This window comes from Marmota monax, unplaced genomic scaffold (genome assembly GCF_021218885.2).
Source record: "Marmota monax isolate L192 unplaced genomic scaffold, Marmota_monax_Labrador192_F-V1.1 WCK01_AAM20220418_F8-fsc00100, whole genome shotgun sequence".
In the NCBI taxonomy this organism is placed as follows: Eukaryota; Metazoa; Chordata; class Mammalia; order Rodentia; family Sciuridae; genus Marmota; species Marmota monax.
In genome coordinates, this window is record NW_026693872.1 from 1,866,496 (window position 1) to 1,885,828 (window position 19,333).

General features: G+C 37.5%; 1 protein-coding gene across 20 annotated transcripts in view; it reads right to left on the minus strand.

Annotated features, from left to right (window-relative positions):
- The window catches only part of Lpp (LIM domain containing preferred translocation partner in lipoma), a 663,875-nt gene that overhangs the window by 88,781 nt on the left and 555,761 nt on the right, over positions 1–19,333 (minus strand). The gene's annotated exons all lie outside the window — the stretch shown is intronic.

A 19,333-nucleotide genomic window follows, 5' to 3' on the forward strand; every position in this document is an offset into this window, starting at 1 on the left:
AAACTGATATCTGAGGCTGGAAGGAGGATAATTCTTGGCTAGTGATAGGGATGAAAGTAAGGAAGTTACATATTCCATGAAGGGAATGTATTTACTTGCCCAGTGCCAGAGGGAAGAGACAGTGTCCCCACTTCAGAAGTGTGTGAGTACACACATGTGCACATGTGTGTGTGTGTGTGTGTGTGTGTGTGTGTGTGTGTGGTTACAGCCTTTTTACATGCTAGTTGGAGGAGTATGAAATTTTTCTTCAAGGTGATGAAGTCATCAAAGAACTCTGAAGGAATGTGCCACATAAATGAAGGAAGAAGAAGTATAACATCTGAAGTTGATTAATGAGTGGATGAGAGGAGAGATGGGAAAAGGGCAGGAGTCCAGGACAGCTCCCATGCCTCTAATTAGAGCACCTAGGAAGTGCCATTTACCGAACAGGAACACAGAGCGGAAAGGTTTAAAAGGGGGAAATCCTGGCTTCCAAGTGCAGCGTCACACCATGAACCTATAAGCTTATTTAGGAAGACTGTCTGGGAAACTGATATTCATAGTCTGGAGCCCAGAGAGAGATCTGGGCTGCAGATCTTGGCCACAGAGTTTTCAGCACACAGATGATATTTGTAGTCTTGGGAGCAGATGAAATCACTCAGCAGTGTAGAATGAGACCAGATGAGGGATTAGGGCAAAACTCAGTAAAACACCAAGTTCAAGGAATGAAGAAAGGAAGGGAAATCTATTAAAAAGAGTGGGAAGTTGTGAATGTGGTGGTAGGAAGAAGACCCAGAGTATATGGTATTACAGAAGCCAAATGAAGAAAATGTGTCAAGATAGTGTCAACATCTTTAAAGGCTTTAGAGGGATGAAGAATAGAAAGGACTGAAAAGGCTTCAGTGTGTTCAGAACCCAAAGAGGTCACTGGAAATGAGGAGCAGCGTGTAAGTGCAGCCATGGGACAGAAACCAGATCACATGAAGCTGAACTGTGGGTTGGAGGTGAGAGGGCAGAGAGATCAAAGCTCCGTGTGTGTGTGTGTGTATGTGTGTGTGTGTATGTGTGTGTGTGTGCGTGTGCGTGTGTGTGTGTGTGAGAGAGAGAGAGAGAAAAAGTGACAGAGGGGGAGAGACAGAGTTGTGGAGTTGTGCAAGGGCTTTTCATTTTCATTTCTCTATATATTAATGATTACTTGACTTTTAGCAACTAAAACAAGCATTTTTATTTTAGATACACAAATGTCATTCTTTAATGATTAAACATTAAATTTTCTGATAACTGTAGATTCACCTGAAGTTGCAAGAAATCATACAGAGTTCCACGAACTTTTTATCCATTTTCCTCCAAGGATGAAACTATACATGTATAGTATGAAACTACGACAAAGAATATTATATCGATACAATCTTACTCAGATATTTCAGTTATACTTCTACTCATTAGTCCATGTGTCTATGTGTATGCACATGTACATGCGTATATTTAATTTTATGGCAATTTTATCACCTGTATTGACAGATGTGTCTGCTACCACAGCTAAGATACAAAGCAGGTGCAACACACAATGATCTCTTCTATTTCCCTTTTGTAACTGCATCTACTTCTTACCCCTAATGCCTGTAGCAGAGTTACCTGCTTCCCATCCCTATCTCTGGACAATCACTAATCTGTTCACCATTTCTATAATGTCATTTCAAGAACAATATATAGAGAGTCACATAGTATGTAACCTTTCCCCTCACTATAGTACTCTTTGGAGAAGTTGTTGCATATATCAATAACCCCTCCTTTTTATTGCTGAACAGTATTCCAGGGTAAGAATGTACCACAGTTTAATAATTCACTTGCTGAAGGATATCTGAGTTGTTTCCAGGTTGGGGCTATTATAAATACAGCCACTATGAACAGATATATGAGTGAACACAAGCCTCCATCTCTCTGGGATAAAAACCTAGGAGTACGATTGGTGAGTTATATGCTACTTGTAGATTTAGCTGTAAAGGAGACTCCCAAATTCCTATCCAGAGTGGTTGTACTATTTTGTATTCCTCCAGCAAAGTATGAGTGAGCCAGTATCTCCACTCCTCTCCAGCACTGATGTTTAGCATGATTAGCTATTAGGGAAATGCAAATTGACACTGTGGTGAGATACCACTACATACCTACAAAAATGGCTAAAAAATAGTAACAATGACAGCAAGGTTCCTATTTGAGATATATCAGTATACTTAAAAAGGTTGGGAGGAAATGAGAGTGACTAAAAAGAAAATGAAGGAATCTATAAGGAACCCAGAAAAACTGGACCTTTTAGGGGTCATGAAAAGAGAACAAGATAGCAAAGGAAACTGAAAATTAGATAAAAAATAAAATCAGGAGTCTGGGGGTGGTAAGAAAGTTGGGATGAAAGCTTTTAAGGATGCAATGACCATCCCTGAGATATCACATTGAATGAACACTGATCTAGAACCATAGTTCCTGTAATATGGAAGTCACTGATGCCAATGTGGTCAATATAGGAGTGGAAGAGACAGGGGCCAGGCAAAAGGAAAGGCAGAATGCCAGATGAGAAAATGAGGCAGCATTTCTAATAACTGATTTTTTAGACTTTTGCTATAAAGAAATCAATAGCTACAGGCAGCTGTGGAACCAATAGAAGAAAATAAGGACCACTGCTAAAATATAACCTGATGCTGTTGAGAAGAATCCAATTCAGAGGGAAAGGCAGAATGTGTAAGATAAAGGATGACTAATCCATGAAGTAATGGTCCTGTGATGATGATGAGAGAATGAGATCACAGCATGTATTTTGACCAACTGGTATTTGATAATCTAACAGATCATATTTGATAGCAGAATCTGAGGGAGTTTCTTCTGGTAGCTTCCATTTCTACTATGAAGAATGAGGCAAGAATATCTCTCGAGAAGGAGGCAGTGGGGATGAGGGTAATTAGAAATCAGGATAGATCACATATATATGAAACACTCGAGAGCAGAATGTAGGGGTGCAAAGTGGAATCAAGGCCTAGATCTGGTTTAGTCACAACTTTTAATGATATCCTTGTGCTTGGCTATGTGTTTTCTCTAGCAACATTCAACTGCTTTGGCAACCAAAAGAAGTGGTTGGGTTCATTGAGACTGAAATATTGCCAGAGAAGTGTAACAGGACAGAGGGGACAAAGATTGAGGGAAGACATTATAATAAAAGTTCTTATGGTATATTTATATCTATTTGACAGAGAAGGTATGATCTCAGAGATCCATTAGGAGGCAAGAACTGTGTTAGGCACTTAAACCCAAATGAACTCAGTCAGTCTTTCTGATAATCCAACATGATAAGTACCTCCTTTTATCAGCCTCCTTTAATGGACAAGAAATCCTTGCTTTAAAGATCCAAAGAATCTTGATCCCTGCCATTTCATTTTATAAAGTAGAAAGTAGCAGGGTCTAGATTCAAACAGATGTCTCTTCACTTTAAATGTTGAGCTTTATATAACATTTTGTGGCTTTCTGTATGTGGAGACTGAGCCAAATGGCAAGGATGGTCCTGAATGTCAAGAGATATTGAGTTTGGATTTTTGGATTTTGATGTTTCTGATACATATTTGCGATTGCCAATAACGTCAAGTTCCCTTTAACTGCAGAGGGATAGACTGGCATCACTAGATAATTTATATCCAGCCCAAATGAATAACTATGATCCTTTCCCAAGAAGGTAAGATATTGGGGGGGGTTGCTGCACAGTATGTCATGGATGCATGTACAAAGAGGTCCTTTTCCTGTGTTTCACTTTCATGCTGTCTTTTCAGGTCACTTTCTCCACCCCACAGTCAATGACAAATGGGCTCTGCATAGTGTCATTCTGCTCCCTTCCTTTCAGTGACAGGATGCTGGGTATCCTTCACATGCCTACCTTCCTGTTTTACATAAGGGAGAAACTGAAAATCTGTTTTATTCTCCCCCTGGGTTCTGTCCAACAGATACACACAAAACTTCCCTCTTGCCCAAAAACTCTCCAGTGCTTGCAGTCTGGGTCCAGAAGTCCCTTTCAGCATCTAAATCCATGATCTTAAAGGTAACTGGACAAGGAGATTGCTCAATCCCCTCTGAGAGTGTCATCCATTGCCTAACAGAAGAATGCGTCTCCTCCATTACTGGAATCAGCTGCCCAGGACTGGGGTTACTGGAAAGAGCTGTTGCGATGGGACTCTTGATTAAATATGTGAGTTTCCTGGAGTCCTCTGAAAGGGACTTGGGCTCTATCTGATAAAGACATGAATCAGAAACAATGTGTGATAGGAAAGGTAGAAGGTGGTTTTGAGGTAGGATGGCTGGGGAGTCAGCTTTTTTGTTGCTGTGACCAAAAGATCTGACAAGAACAATTAGAAGAGGAAAAGTTTATCTTGGCTCATGGTATCAGAAGTCTCAGTCACAATCTCAGCACACAGTCCCATTGCTCTGGGCCTGAGGTGAGGCAGAACAACATAGCAGAAGGGCCTGGTGGAGGAAAAAGCTCAGGACATGGCACCAAGAAGCCGAGAGAGTTCTGCTCACCAGGGACAATATCTAAACTCCAGAGGCATGCCCTTAGTGACCCACCTCCTCTAGTTACATCCTACCTGCCTTTAATTACCACCCATTTAATCTCTACCCGTAGATTAACTCACTGACTGGATTATAGATGTGATTATCTAATCATTTCACCTCAGGATCTTCTTGCATTGTCTCACACATTAGCTTTCTGGGGATGCGTCATATCTAAATCATAACAGGAGTGATATTGGTGAGATTAGGAAAGTGGGGAGGAAGGTTTTTTTTTTTTTAGGTTAGAAGGGAGTTGAGGAGGACAAGTAGACTTTTATTAAAGTCCAGACTGAGTGTCATCTGGGACTTCTGCAGGACCATACCACTGGCTACAGGGCCTTGTGGAGCCTAGTAGCCTGAGACTGAGTTTGTTCCCTCACTGCAATGCCATTCACTTGGGAATGTCACCCTCTTCTGAAGTCCCATTGCTCTCAGTCCTGAGGATGGATTTGGACACAAAGTGAGCCTTCTATTGAAAGTGCTTCAAGGGGTTCCATTTGCTGCTTCAGTTTTGACCCTCCCCAGGCTGCTTGTCCTCACATTATTGCAGATTCACTCTGCTTAACAGAGAGACTTCATGCCGTAAAGAAACACTGCTCAGAGCTTCTAGAAACTCACAGGTTTGATTTCAAATCTACCAAAAAAGTCCGTGAATATGGCCAACACCTCTGATATGGGTACATAAATCCGAACTCTCTGTCCTCCCAAACCATTTACAAATATATCCTATCCAGGCCAAAAAAAAAAAAAAAAAAAAACTAAGAAGTGACAGAAACTGACTTACAGATGCTCTGGTCTAAGTGACAAGGTTTGTAGCCATAATACCTTGCATTTAGATCCTCTGACTCCTCTGAATTTTATATATGTATATGTTTATACACACACACACACACACACACACACAAACTGAAAAGCACCAAATAGCTATTATCATTCTTTAACTCAACAATTGATGAACTTACACCAAGAATGCTAAATATGTAATGAGCGAGTAAGTTACTTCTGGAATGAGATGAAACACATAGTTTAAAAACAATAGAAAATGATGAACATCATACATTTTCTTTCACTTCTACTTAAAATTGGAGAGAATAAGGCCTAGTACAACACCACCTCATCTTACTCCACTTCAGTTAGATGTGTTATACAATTATCCTTCAACTTTAAAGCACATCAGATATCTCAGACTCTTCTTGTTTTGTTGCTACACTTGTTTGTTTTAAAAATGAAGTTCCATATGTCCCATTAAGTCAATTTCTTCGTTTAAGGGAATGGAAATTCTACTGTCCACACTAGAATTATATAGACATGCTAGATCAATCCAGAAGTAGTCAGGATAAGGAGAGGCATACCAGGACAGACAACAAAAAGATGAATGATCTAGAATTTAGTTTGAACAGGAGAAGATTCAGATGGACTTGAGAACTTAAGGTTGTCAAGTGGAAGATGTATTAGCAGTTTTCTCAGTATCATGAGTGGATATTGTAAGGAAATAAACTTCTGTCCAAAACAAGAAATAACTTTATAACTTTTAGAGAATCCAACAAAGGAAAATTTGCTTTGAGAGCTAGCAAATTTCCCATCACTGGAACTACATGATTTAAAAAAAAAAAAACAAAACTATAATGGTAAATCCATTGCAAAATCACTTTGCAAAATCTGTTGCAAAAAGACCCTTGAAAAATGAGTAAGCACCCCTCTGTTTCTATTGTACATTGTTCACTTGGTTACATGGCAAAAAATGAAAGAGAACTGCATATTCCAAGATCCACCCATAGAAAGTCAACCATATGGCAAAAGTAATGAGCTTAAAGGAACTTTTCACATTCTAGTCTGCATTGTCTAATCCATGCCAACAGCCCCACACTGATCCGTGATCATCCTGTTTCTCTCATCCCTTCCTGATTATCTTTTTCTTTTTTCTTTCTTTTTTTTTTTGGCACTGGGAAATGAACCCATGGGCACTATATGACTGAAATACATCCCCAGACCTTTTCATTTTTTACTTTGAAACAGGGCATCTCACTAAGTTGCTGAGTCTAGCCTTGAACTTGCTATCTTCTTGCCTGGGCCTCCCAAATCACTGGATTTATAGGTATGTGCCACTGTGCCTGCTCCCTTCCTGGTTTTCTGTTATCAACTGTGTTTAATGAAATAACTCTTTGCCCATAAAGTCTGCTTTGCAGTTTATTTTTACTTATCAAAAGAATTTGCAACATGCAGTTTTTCCAACATCCCTATCTCTTGATCACATTATCACCATGCACTTTTTCAGAAGGGGAGGTGGTAAACTACTTCAAACTGGATGAATTTCTATAAGTGCAGTAACATCCTTCAGTTTTTAAAGGGCATCCTTTTTTTTTTAAGTTGTCATTTGAATTCAAACTCTTTGGAAAACATGCATAATAATCTTAATGATCCCATTGAGTAGTTTAAATTCAAATTGTGTAGCATTTGAAATACCATACTGGCAGCACTTTCCATAAATTACTCTCAAATTCAATACATCCCCAGACACACACACACACACACACACACACACACACACACACTCTGTTACAAGTACCATATTCAAAAATCTTTAAATTACAGTTTCTTGTCTCATTTAAATTTTCACTTGGTTGGTATATTAGTGCTATAGTGTCTGCTTATAAATTTCTGTCTAATTTTTCTAAAAAAATAACTTTTTTTGGCAGACATACATTTTTATATCCTCTCAGAGTAAATGGAACTCTCCTTTGTGGTAGGGTTTCTGGCTTGGGCATGAATGTGTACTTACAAATGTGTGTCTTGATGTTCAAACCTGATTTACTCACTTACCTTTCAATTCACTGAATACACTAGCACTTTTAGGAAATAATAGGAGGCTGAATCAAAAGTCAACTCCTACTGGCAAGACTACTCCCTAGAGTCTTCATGATGAGCTCTAATCCACAGCAGAACTGGATTGATTACAACTCAGGAATTTAATGATTAAAGGAATGAAAATCCTCTTGGACATAAAAGATCCCATTTTCACTTTATATCTTGTATCTTTCAGAAACAGTATTTGCTCACCAAGCTTACCAGGAAGATTTTAGAAGTGGGGAAATGTACATAAATGAGCTATGAAGTATTCCAATTATAATATGTGACCCCCAAAAAGGTAATATAGAATGAAGACTTCCTGCAGTAGAATTCCAAGCCTGTGCAACTCACAAGCCTAATCACAATTTCATTAAGGAAAAATTCCTCCATGAACTTGACAATAGGGGCATTCTTTGCCTTTGAATTGTACTGACACCCATCCCTCTCTGCTAGAAAACTGTTGCATGTTTGATTCCACATAGAACATCAATGAAACAGTAAAGATAAGATACTTGGAAATAATTAGGATCTTTTAGACTGATTAAAGCCTTTTTGATGTATTAACAGCTCCTACTGAATGTAACAATTCACTGACTTAAGAGTTCCTCCAAAGATAATCTTCTAAACTGCAAAACCTGGTTGGACACAGTTGTTTAAAACAGACTTTCATTGTGTTGAGTAACTTAGTATTTAACAATCATTGCAGCATGAAGTTATTTATTTTCCTTGAATTCAATCTATAACTTAAAGTCTGTTATGCCTATGGACCAACATAAAACCTCTCCAGTGCTCTAAAAGCCGGAGGGTAAAATGACCAGCATCATCAACAAATATTAACATAATACTAGAGGAGTTTGAAGCCTATGCAAGGAGCCCCAGAGAATGCATGGGGGCACAGGAAATGGTAAGACACAATCTGTTTGGGAAGATGGGACCCCAGCAGGCTTAGATAAGCTGCAAAAAAATTAGCCCCCATCTTTCATACCCCAATCCAAACTTTCCCAAATAGAAAATTCCCTTTATGTCATTTATTCTAGATTTCCATCTATCCGTTTGGCCATTGATCTCATTCCATCTTTGAATGACTGGTGATTCTTTAAAAAAAAAAAAAATTGCCCCCCCAGTGCCCATTAATATGAAGTAACATGAGATGCTTAGTAAATACTCATTAGATGTTGTTCATTGGACTATACCATTTAGGCAGGCAATTGAAGTGCAGAGTTCAGAAAAATAGACTCATAGTCAGAAAAGTGCATGTCAGCACCCTGTTTCAGAGTTTTACTGAGACTTCTTTCACATCTAACCTAGAAATAACACCTGCCTTGTAGAATTGTGAACATCAAATGAAAAAAAGTACTTTGGGCACATGCATGTAAGATATTATTATGTTAAGCGATTGGTACAGGTGTTAACTGCTAAAGGATGTATAATTAATGTAGCTAAGAAACAGGTAGATTATTTAATAAAGCTGCCAGAACCGGGGCTCAGAAAATGATACCCCATAGTAAGGGGCTTTGGCACTCTGAGTACTTTGAACTCAAGACTGAAAAGCTCAAAACCAACATCTGTCTGACCTTCTCCTGCCTTCCTGTTTCTTCTCCCCACAGGGAAGGGCTTTCTCTGCTTTCCTTATCTGACTAAACACAGAAGGAAAACAATTGTCAGGAGTCCCTTCCCAGAGAATCTCATCAACAAGGGAAGATTAAAAGTATTGCAGGAGAGAAGACTGAAAGTCAACAATGGTCCCCATAGACTTTAACAAAGACTTTTCTTCTAAAGGCCCATTCATTTTGCCTCAAATAACTTACTCTCCCATAAATGGCCTACATCCCTCTTTGCTCTCCCTTAAAAAAGGTATGTATGCTTCTAGATCTGAGCTTTTGGATACTCACTTTTCTTTCTTATGATGCCCCCATGTGCTTAATAAATTTGTATGCCGTTTCTCCTGTTAATCTGTCTACTGTCAGTTTATTTCATAGACTCAATTAGCAATCCTTCAGAGGGTAGAGAGCCATTGTTTTTCTCATCTACACTTAATATTATTCAACAGCAATTGGGACCTAAGTTATTCTTTCCCCAAAATATCAAATAATAAACTGGTTGTTATAGGATTTAGGAAATTTACAAGGTTCTTTTACTTGGAAACACTGTACCCTCACTGGGTCTGGATTACTAATCTGTAAAAGAGAACCTTAGATTAGAGGATCTTCAAGGTTTCTTTCTAGCTTTGATGGCATGAAGTTTGGCTTCTGCTCAATTCTACCAACAAATGATCTTGAACTGTCTAGGGATGCCGTGTGTGTGTGTGTGTGTGTGTGTGTGTGTTTAAGCCCCTATAATGTTTAAAGTATCCACCTTATCAGCAAAGGAATGACAAGATCAATGTGGCTCTTGTTTTCTTGAGGTTTTAGGACAAAGAAATTTGGTCTCTATATTAAATTCCATTATCATCTAAGGAAGACTCTCATTGAAGCAAAAATTCTGTAAACAGAACATATCTTTTACCTCTTCTACCCTCCTCTTTCCTGCAAAATAATACACATATAATAAATGCTTGATAAATCCCTAATGGCCAGGCTGATTTATTTTCCTTTCGTCCTGGGAGTTTTAATGCAATTTAACCTGGAAAACAATCATTTAGAAATTGAAATCATTCTCATTCTTTCTTTTCACCCTATCAAATCCAACTCCACCTTGGGAGTCTTGTTCAAATACTACCTCCTCTGGGAGGTCTTTCTTAATGCTGGTTTGCAGTACAGAACATGTCCTATTCTCTGAGCCCTGACCACTGCCTGAGTCTCTCTGACAAAAAAGTCAGGTGACTTTGGCTTGTACTGTACTTGTCTGCATGTGGGCCCCTTCCTAGCCATGCAAGGGCTCTGTGAGAGCATGGACCAAGTTCCATGCTGCCCTGTAACCCCACAGTACTGAGCACAGTCCTGTGCAACTGGAACGTGCTCATTCAATGTCTCTTACAATTGGCAGATAGTTCATTCTTCAGTTAAAAATATGCAAAAGGCATACGCTTAGCTGCTCACTTTCCCCAAGGTGCCACAGATAGCAATCCCCACCTTTTCCCGGATCCTCCTCCATAAGAACTGAGTCACCCTTGAGGGAAATCTGACAGCACAATTTCACAAAAACAACCTTCTTCATCTTACTTTACTTTGAACTTAATTAATAGTAATGCTTAACCTGCCACGTCTTAATTACATTGGCAAGTTGGTGAGGTTTATTGATCCATGCATGAGGAGTTAATTCCAAAAGAAACTTGACAGAAAGCACTTTCTGGGAGAACACATCGTTATTCCAGCAGCTTTGCTGGAATGACCCCCAGATGCTGCCCAGCCAGACTCAGGCCAGTTTGGCTCTCTGCCACTTGTGCCAATTTCCTAATGATTTAATAGGAATGTGCAATAACTTTCTGTAAAAACAAAGTCTCTCTCTTTTTCTTAAAAACAAGATGAGACCTACCAGGTAAATGTATCCTTAAAGGAGAATATACAATGTCTTAAACACTGATAGGGCCTTATTGAGTGTTCAGCAAAATTCCTTAAAGGCAATAGGATATTCAATAGATACTTGTTAAGTAACTAAGTGTTTGGCTTCTATACCTAGAAAAAGGGGATATTCTAATTAATACTCCACCAACTAATAATAATGCACTCATAGACCTATGGTTAAAAGATTTAATTAATCGTTAGGTATGTTTCCTAAATCCATTCATAGAAACCCTAACCCTCCATCTGATAGTATTTGAAAATGCAGTCTTTGGGAGATAATTAGGATTAGATGAGGTTGGTAGTTATTGGTGTCCTTATAAGATGAGATCTAAAGAGTATGCTACACATCATCCATCTCACCCACCCTACCATGAGAGGACACAGTGACAAGGTGACCTTCTACAAAACAGAACCAGCACTCACACCAGAACTCTATCATGCTGGCTCCCTGCTCTTAGATTTCCAGCCTCTGGCCCTATTAGAGAATAAATGTTTTATTGAAGTCATCTAGTCTATGGTATTTTGTTTAGCTGACAAATATATTTATTTTTAAAAAAATGTCCTAACTACTCCTTATGCTGAGCTGTATTACTTTGGGTATTATTTGGGGAAATGCAGAGTGACATTTAGGGATAGACAGGGAAAAGAGAAATGAAGAACAACAGAAAAAAAAATGAGCTGTTTTTCCTAAGGAGCTCATAGTCCATACAAGGGTAAGATTATCTATCAATATGAGTTAGTATGAGATTGAAGAAGAGAGGAAATATGAACACAAAATGGATAGACAGAAGTCCTAGAAACACAAAGAAGGAAGTACATGCAGTCAGCTAGAAGGAGCTACAGAAGGACTCTCAAAACCAAGGTAACCAAGCTGAACCTTGAAGCTGTGAAGAGGCGCTTTGCTGATTAAAACACAACAAAAAGCCTTACCCGAGCACAGGCCCTCTTTTTTTGTTGTTGTTGTAAATGGACACAATACATTTTTATGTATTTATTTTTATGTGGTGCTGAGGATTGAACCCAGCGCCTCACATATGTGAGGCAAGCGCTCTACCACTGAGCTACAACCTCAGTCTAGCACAGGCCCTCTTTTAGCAAGAATTCATTAAAAAGCAAGGTAAAAGCTAAGGATTGGAGTCCAGGAGTCCAAAGTTCTGCTTTAATATTTATTGTCCAAAGTCTGCAACTTTCTAAACCTTGATTTTGTTAATTTATAAAGAATGATGATGATGTTCCCATTTGTCTCTGGGGGGTGGTTAAAAAATGAATATGTGGCATTGGGAGAAAGTAAGATGGGTCTTGGCGTTGGCCTCTCCCTGCATGAGGACTTCCTGGCTGAAGATTCTGAATTCCCTTCCCATAGTATTTTCCTTTGAGACCCAACACATGTAGTACTTTAAACTTTGTGGAAAAACTATTTGTATATGTGTTATGCTTTATAATAGAATTTATTTAGAATGTTTTCCTTAACTGGAGTAAAAATAATAAAAGCTCACTTTTTTAAGGAATACATTTTAGAAGGTTTATGTCTCATGAGCCATATTAATTTAAATTGCCTCAAATGTCTTTTAGCATTATCCAAAAGCTCATAAAGTAAAAATAACTTCTCTGGAAGAGGTTTCTTATCTTTCAAAAGTAGCTGATACAGTTTAAAAATCTCATCACATTTGGGTGTTTGTGATTTTTAGGTTGCTTAAAAAGTCCTCAATGTATCCATCTAATCTTGACATTCTAAGCAAGAGTCCCCCCCTTCTTTGGCATCTCATTTTCTCTCCTGTAAAAGTAGGAGGCTGAATTACTAAATAATATCTAACTTAACAAAAAAAATTCTTTGAAGATATTCAAAATAACAGGCCCTGTGAGGTGTTCTAAAAGGGAACCTGCCTTACTGTAATGGTGACATCAGCCTACGCTGGCATACCCTACTCTGCAGCGAAGTGGGCTGAAGAACAGATGACTAGTAGACTTCATTTATTTATTTACTTATTTGTTTATTTAAGCAGTGGTGGGAGGGAATCAGCATGTCACATTCAAAGTCATCAGGACATCAGAAAACTTTCACTCAAACTCCTTGGGAACTTTCATGTGCAAGCAGAGTGTGGTTTTGACCTTGAGTACAGCAGCTCTTATGATAATTCTATGGCTGGAAGCTAGACAGCTGGCTTCATTCTCACATCTTTCCCCTCAATCTTTATATTTACATTTCAGCAATGACTTTGCTCATAGGTTCCTGGAGCCAAGTTTTTCTCTTCCCTTCTAACTCTCACATAGAATTTCGAGTCCAAGGTGCACCAAAGGGCAAGTAAAGGGCACGCTAACCAAACACTGTGAGGAGACACTGGCATGGACAGCAGAATCAGGTCACCTTCACACTCTCAAAACTGTGAAAGCAATGACAGGCTCGCCTACAATGATAAGCCCTACAGAAAGACAAAGAAGAATCAAATGTGACCCCCACTACACACACTCTTTGAGGGGTTCAGAGCAGTAAAGGAATTTTTGTGTTGAGGACTCCAAAGACTTTCTAATATCAGTTATAGTCAGGTTAAAAACTAGGAAAGAAGTGGAAATAAAAGCCTTGCAGATTCAAGGAAGCCTCCTTCTAGTTGGGGAAGTTCCAGAAAGCTTTTGAAAGCTGGAATTGTTCAAGATTTTTAAAGGTTGGAGATGGGAGAAGACATGGGCAGATAACAGCCTAGGCGTGGACAGAGAAGCCTTAGACATATCCATGTTCAGGAGAAGAGAATCCATGGTGGGTAAGCAGTATAAAAGGAACATAGAGGAAAGAGATGGGAGATAAGGAGGAAAAAGTGTTTTGGGGTCATTTCTTGAATGAGCTGAGCTGGAAGTATAGATATATAGGTATCCAAATCTGAATGTGAATAAGACTCCCACTCCAACCCTACCCCAGAACTGTGAAAGGAACAGCCTTTCTGTCCTCTTGTGCAGCCATTCTAGGAAAAGTTCAGAATTTTATTATTTTCATGAGGACTTCAGGGTGATTCCAAAGCAAGTGACCTCTGACATGTTTTAAGAAAACCAAGCTTCCAGAGTCTCATCACTTGTCATCCCCCAGACTCCATGAGACTTCCTCTGAAACCAGCAGCATGTTCTTTGGTGATTCAAGTCAGGGAAAATTCTCCTTTGCAGATTTTGCACATATGTCCTTTCAGGATAGGTCCCGGTGCACTTACTTACTGCTCAAAGCCCTTATCATGATTGTTGCTCATCCTTGTTCTCTCTGAATCTTCATGTAACTATATAATCATGAGAAACAGTACTTCCATTTTATGCATAGGGAAACTGAAGCTAAGAGAAATGGGTGGAAACAGAATAGTAACTGATCAAGCTGGGTGTGGTTTTAATTTCCATAGTCTATTTTTAAAATTATCTGTTGCCTTATACCAAACCCCTGAATATCTTACCTAGAATCCTTGAGCTTACTTTCAAGTTATTTGTAAGATTGATTTTATAGCATAAACACACACACACACACACACACACACACACACACACATCCTCTGCCATCCAAAGGACATATACAGCTATAGACATTTCTGAGGGTATGGGGGAGTCAGAAGATCCCCCTAACACAGCTCCTAAGCTATAGTTGGCTAATTATAATTCCTTTATCCATTAACAGACATGAGATAAATATGAACGAAAATAAGGAATAGGCTCCTTCCCTATTTTCTTTCCATCCTTTTATCTCTAAAGTAGGAAGTTTACTGAACCACTGCCAACAATTCACTCAGCCTAATGAAGTGTATAAGTAATGGGATTAAATAATCTTAAACCATTATTACAGTGGCTTGATGCTGACATTCATCCAAACTCTGCAAACATCGAGTGGTGAGTTCATGCTTGATTTAAAAATAAACAAACTGGGGCAGTGGGAAGGTTCTAGCATAAAGTTTCAGAGGCATTTAACCTGGAAATCTGAGACCCTTCATTCTGGCTAGGACTGAGGCAAACACTGTCCTACTTCTACATTCTCCAACCCAAATCCACTAAATCCAACATTTTCTAGGGATGTCTCTCAGGACCTGAAGCCACATATGGTTAAAATTCTTTGTGTTGGTCCCAAAGAAAGCAGCTCTTTGAAGACATCATCAAGGCTCATGGTTTCTATTCCTGCCTCTGCCATTAATAAACCATATAACCTCAGGCAAATCAGTTAGCTTTCTTGGGCTTTAGCTTTCTCAGCTATAAAATGACGTTATTGAATTTCTAAGGTTCCTTCTGGTCTTTAGAAAGCATTCTAATTCTATGGCAACAGAGTGAATATAGTTTGGGATAGGAATGAGGAGGAAAATGCTATGTTCAGCTAGGTCTCTTAGTTGTTCTGGGCAATCTACTTTCAGGTCTGTGCTTCCTTTCCTTACCAGTAAGTACTGCCTTGGAGCCTGCAGGGATGTAGTGAGCAGTCACCAAGATCAGCCAAAGACTGGGGGTTATTCAGGGAAAGGGGCTAAATTATACCCATTGAAAAGGACAGTGCAGTAAATATTCATCCCCCCACTAAAATTATTGTTGCTGTTGTAGAATAACAGGGTGATATATAAATGACTAAAAATGAGACAGTTTCCAAAGAATGTCCAATCCCCAGATCATTCTGTACATGAGTTAATTACTTTTGCAAATTTCTATAACATTCTTCACTTAGATTATTTATATCTTTAAAGTTTTAGCTAGGTATTTTGTAATTTTTGTTGCTTCTGCATAAGGATATTTTTCCTGTTATATTTTCTAAAACTAAACTTGTAATTTTTATTTTATCAGATTGTTAAACTTTCCTTATTTACTCTTTAGATTTTCCAGGTTTTCTATAAAAATAATCATATCACATATAAATATTTATACATCCTACTGTTAAAATGTTGAATGAAAAGTATCAGAAAAATATGAATGAGATACAGTGCAATTTGTTTAAAATTAAGGAACACTATATGTGAACAATACTATATAAAGTTTAGAGTTCTGTATCAAAAATATAAAGAAATGCATGGATAATAACTCTTTAAATAAAAAACAAATTTAGAATAGTGGTTATATCTGTATAGGAGTTTTGGAAATGTGATCATAAAATAGAACCCAGAGGACTTCAACTGAGTTCCTTATGTTTTATTTCTTAAATTGCATGACAGGTACAATATGACCTTTATCATATTATTCTCTGTAGTTTTATATGTTAGAAATATAACTAATAAGCAGAAATACACACACACATATATTTAACGTTTTCCTTGTTTCCCAATTTACATTAAAGGTTAGAACATGAAGAACATTAATAATCAGGAAAGCCTGTGCATACCTAGACCTAGGGAGAAGGAAGGCTGGCCAGGACTTTATTTTTTTGTCTTCTCCTGCCAAATATATATCTCTCTTTTCCTTCTATTTTACATAGAGCTTGTTTTGTGTCATCATAGTTGTTTTCTTTTTAAAATAAAAATGTGTAATAAATTTTATAAAATGTACTTTCAATGAAAAGCATCTATGGAAATGAACAGTTTTTGTTTTCCAATTTGATATACCAATATAACTATGTTAAAGTTTCCTCTATTGTCCAAACATTGTAATTATGGAAGACCTTGGAATGCTTTACTATGTGGTATCCAATCGACTAATGTTTCATCTGGGATCTCTGAATTTGTGAAAGCGAGATTAACATAGTGTTTTCTTTTGGGGGTGACCTAAGTTAGGTATTACCACCAGGATCAGGCTGGTTTTATAAAATGATTTGGGAACCTTCTCTCTTGCTAGGCTCTGAAAGCTGAAATAGCACAGGAATCATTTGTTCTTTGAAGATATGAAAAATCCTGTTAGTGAAATTTCCTGGGTCTTTCTCAGGTAGCAGTTCTGACTTTCATCCATGTTTATGAGGTTAGATGAGTTTTTATCCCTGCATATTTCAGATTTGCAGAGAAAAGAGTCTCTTCTATAAGAATTTTAATGTAATAATTTTAAAATATTCTCTAGACTTTTACTAAGAGCTTCTTTTTAATTGTAATTTTCTGTAACTTTTGCTTTTCCCTCATTTATTTTTACCATATTTATTTTATTACTGTTTTCAAAAAATCATCTTTTAGACCTAAAAATTCTAGTGATTTTTTCATTTATGGATAATTTTTCACTTAGCAAATTCCTTCTTTCTTTAGGTTGCTTTTTGTGTAATTTTCTTAGGTTAATTTATATGTACTCCTTGTTCCAGCTAGTGATCATGGCATTGCCTGGAATTCAACTTGGCTACATCTCCCTTTTTGCCAGGCAGGGTTATCCTCATCCCTACTTCTCGACAACTCCTCAACCTGAAAGGGGGTTTATATATTTGTCCCTTTATATATCTTGTTGTTGTACTGCACTGATCTGTAACTCTGTTAGCCAATATAGGAGTTTTCTACAATTTTCTCTTAGGTTTTTATATGATAAATGTTTTTCGAATTCTTCTGTGGTCCTTTTGTAAAGAAGATATAATTTCTTTAGCTGCAGAGATCAACTGACCTTGATTACATCAATCTTATTAATTTTATTCAGCTCCTAGAATTGATTGGTCAAAGCCTGAAAGAAGTATGTCAAAGTTTTATAAGATATGCCTTTACCATTTTCATCTCATATTTTATCAATGTTTTCTAGTATAAATTTCAAGGTACTAATTTTTAATGTTGGGTTTGTCCTCATTGGGAACAATATAGTCATTAATAAAATACAGTTCTTTGGTCTAGCTGGTAATTTTGATAATTTTGTCCTAAACGGTATTGTGTCTGTTTTTTCATATTATAGATATTTGATATTTTGTTTTGAAAACTATTCTTTTAAGGATAATATTAATAATATTGAATTCTAATATATCTTTTTTATTTTCTATGTTTTTTTATGAGTAGTTTTATTGGCTCAATGCTTGTCAAATAAGGGTTGTTATTTGATCTGGATCTCCTGCACAGCATATTTTGATTGACTTGTTCATTTGATGGAATATTTCTTTGAGTGACTCTTCAGAAAGGGTATGTAGGTAATACATGTTCTTTTTGGATGCCCATGGAATATTTAAGAGACTATTTTTGAGCAATGTTTGATGAAATATCCTGTAACAAAACAAATTACTAACTAGTATGTGTGGTATGATTCATAGGATGTGAAAATAAACATGTGGAGATATATCTGTATCTGCATCTGTATCTATATCTACCTGTATCTGTATATACTATAACTCTATCTAGCTCCATACATACAGGGATATAAAAATAGAAAAGGAATATGCAGTGAACTATTCTATTCAGATGAAAAGATAACATACCTTTTTTCTTCTATTTTCTAATGAGCATATAATACTAAAACATTTCTTTTAAATAATTACTACCACAAAAATTCATTGTGATTTTAAAACTTTCTCTAAAATGAAGGTGAAGGTACATCTCTAAAATTCAAATTTTGGATTAACCTTTTAAAGAAATTATGAGGAAATAATTAGTAAAAAGGAAACTTAGCAACAACAAGTGATATTTCCAGTGATTTTTATTAGGCAAATAGAAAGGGCTGGACTTGGAAATCAAGGCAGGCCAGGGTCAAGTCCTCGATCTGATACACATGCTTTCTGGAACTGCACAAACTGAGATTTTTTTGAGACTTCATTTCTTGACATGGGAAATGAAAGCAAAAATAATTGTAACTACTTTTTAGGATCACTTGAGAATAACTGTTGTGGTTTAGATATGTGGTATCCCCAAAAGCTCTGGAATGAGGAGGAGACTACTTAGAGGTGAAATGATTGGGTTATGATAGACTAAACTCAATCATAGGACTAATTCCCTGATAAAGATTAACTGAGTGGTAACTGAAGGCAGGTAGGGTATGGCTGGAGGAGGTGGGTCACTGGGGGCATGCCTCAGGGGGATATATTTTGAGTGGAGTCTCTCTGTTTCCTGGTGTGATATCTTGAGCTGCTTTCCTCTACCATACTCTTCTGCAATGATATGTGGCCTCACCTTGAGCCCTGAGGAATGGAGCCTGCTGTCTGTGGACTAAGATCACTGAAACTGTGAGCATCCAAATAAACTCTTCCTCCTCTATAATTGTTCTTGTCAGGTCTTTTAATCACAGAAGCAAAAGAACTGACTAAAACAATTAACGTATTTTTTTTTAAAAAGTGCTTTGTAAAAGTTAAAGCGTTAAACAAATGTTCATTGTTGTTATTATTTTTATCTCTAAAGGCAGTTTTTGCTTCATAATTTGAGGTGTTTCAGGAAGAGTAATCTGTAAACACTAACGAAGACCGTTTTTCACCTGCCATTCTGCAATACTGGAAGACATGATGCAAGTGATTATCAGTTAAAATCCTGGAAATGGTAGGTGCTGATGACAGCTAACTGTAGATGTGTGTGTGTATTGGGAGGGGGGATGGCAGGATCTTCATGTATTCAGGA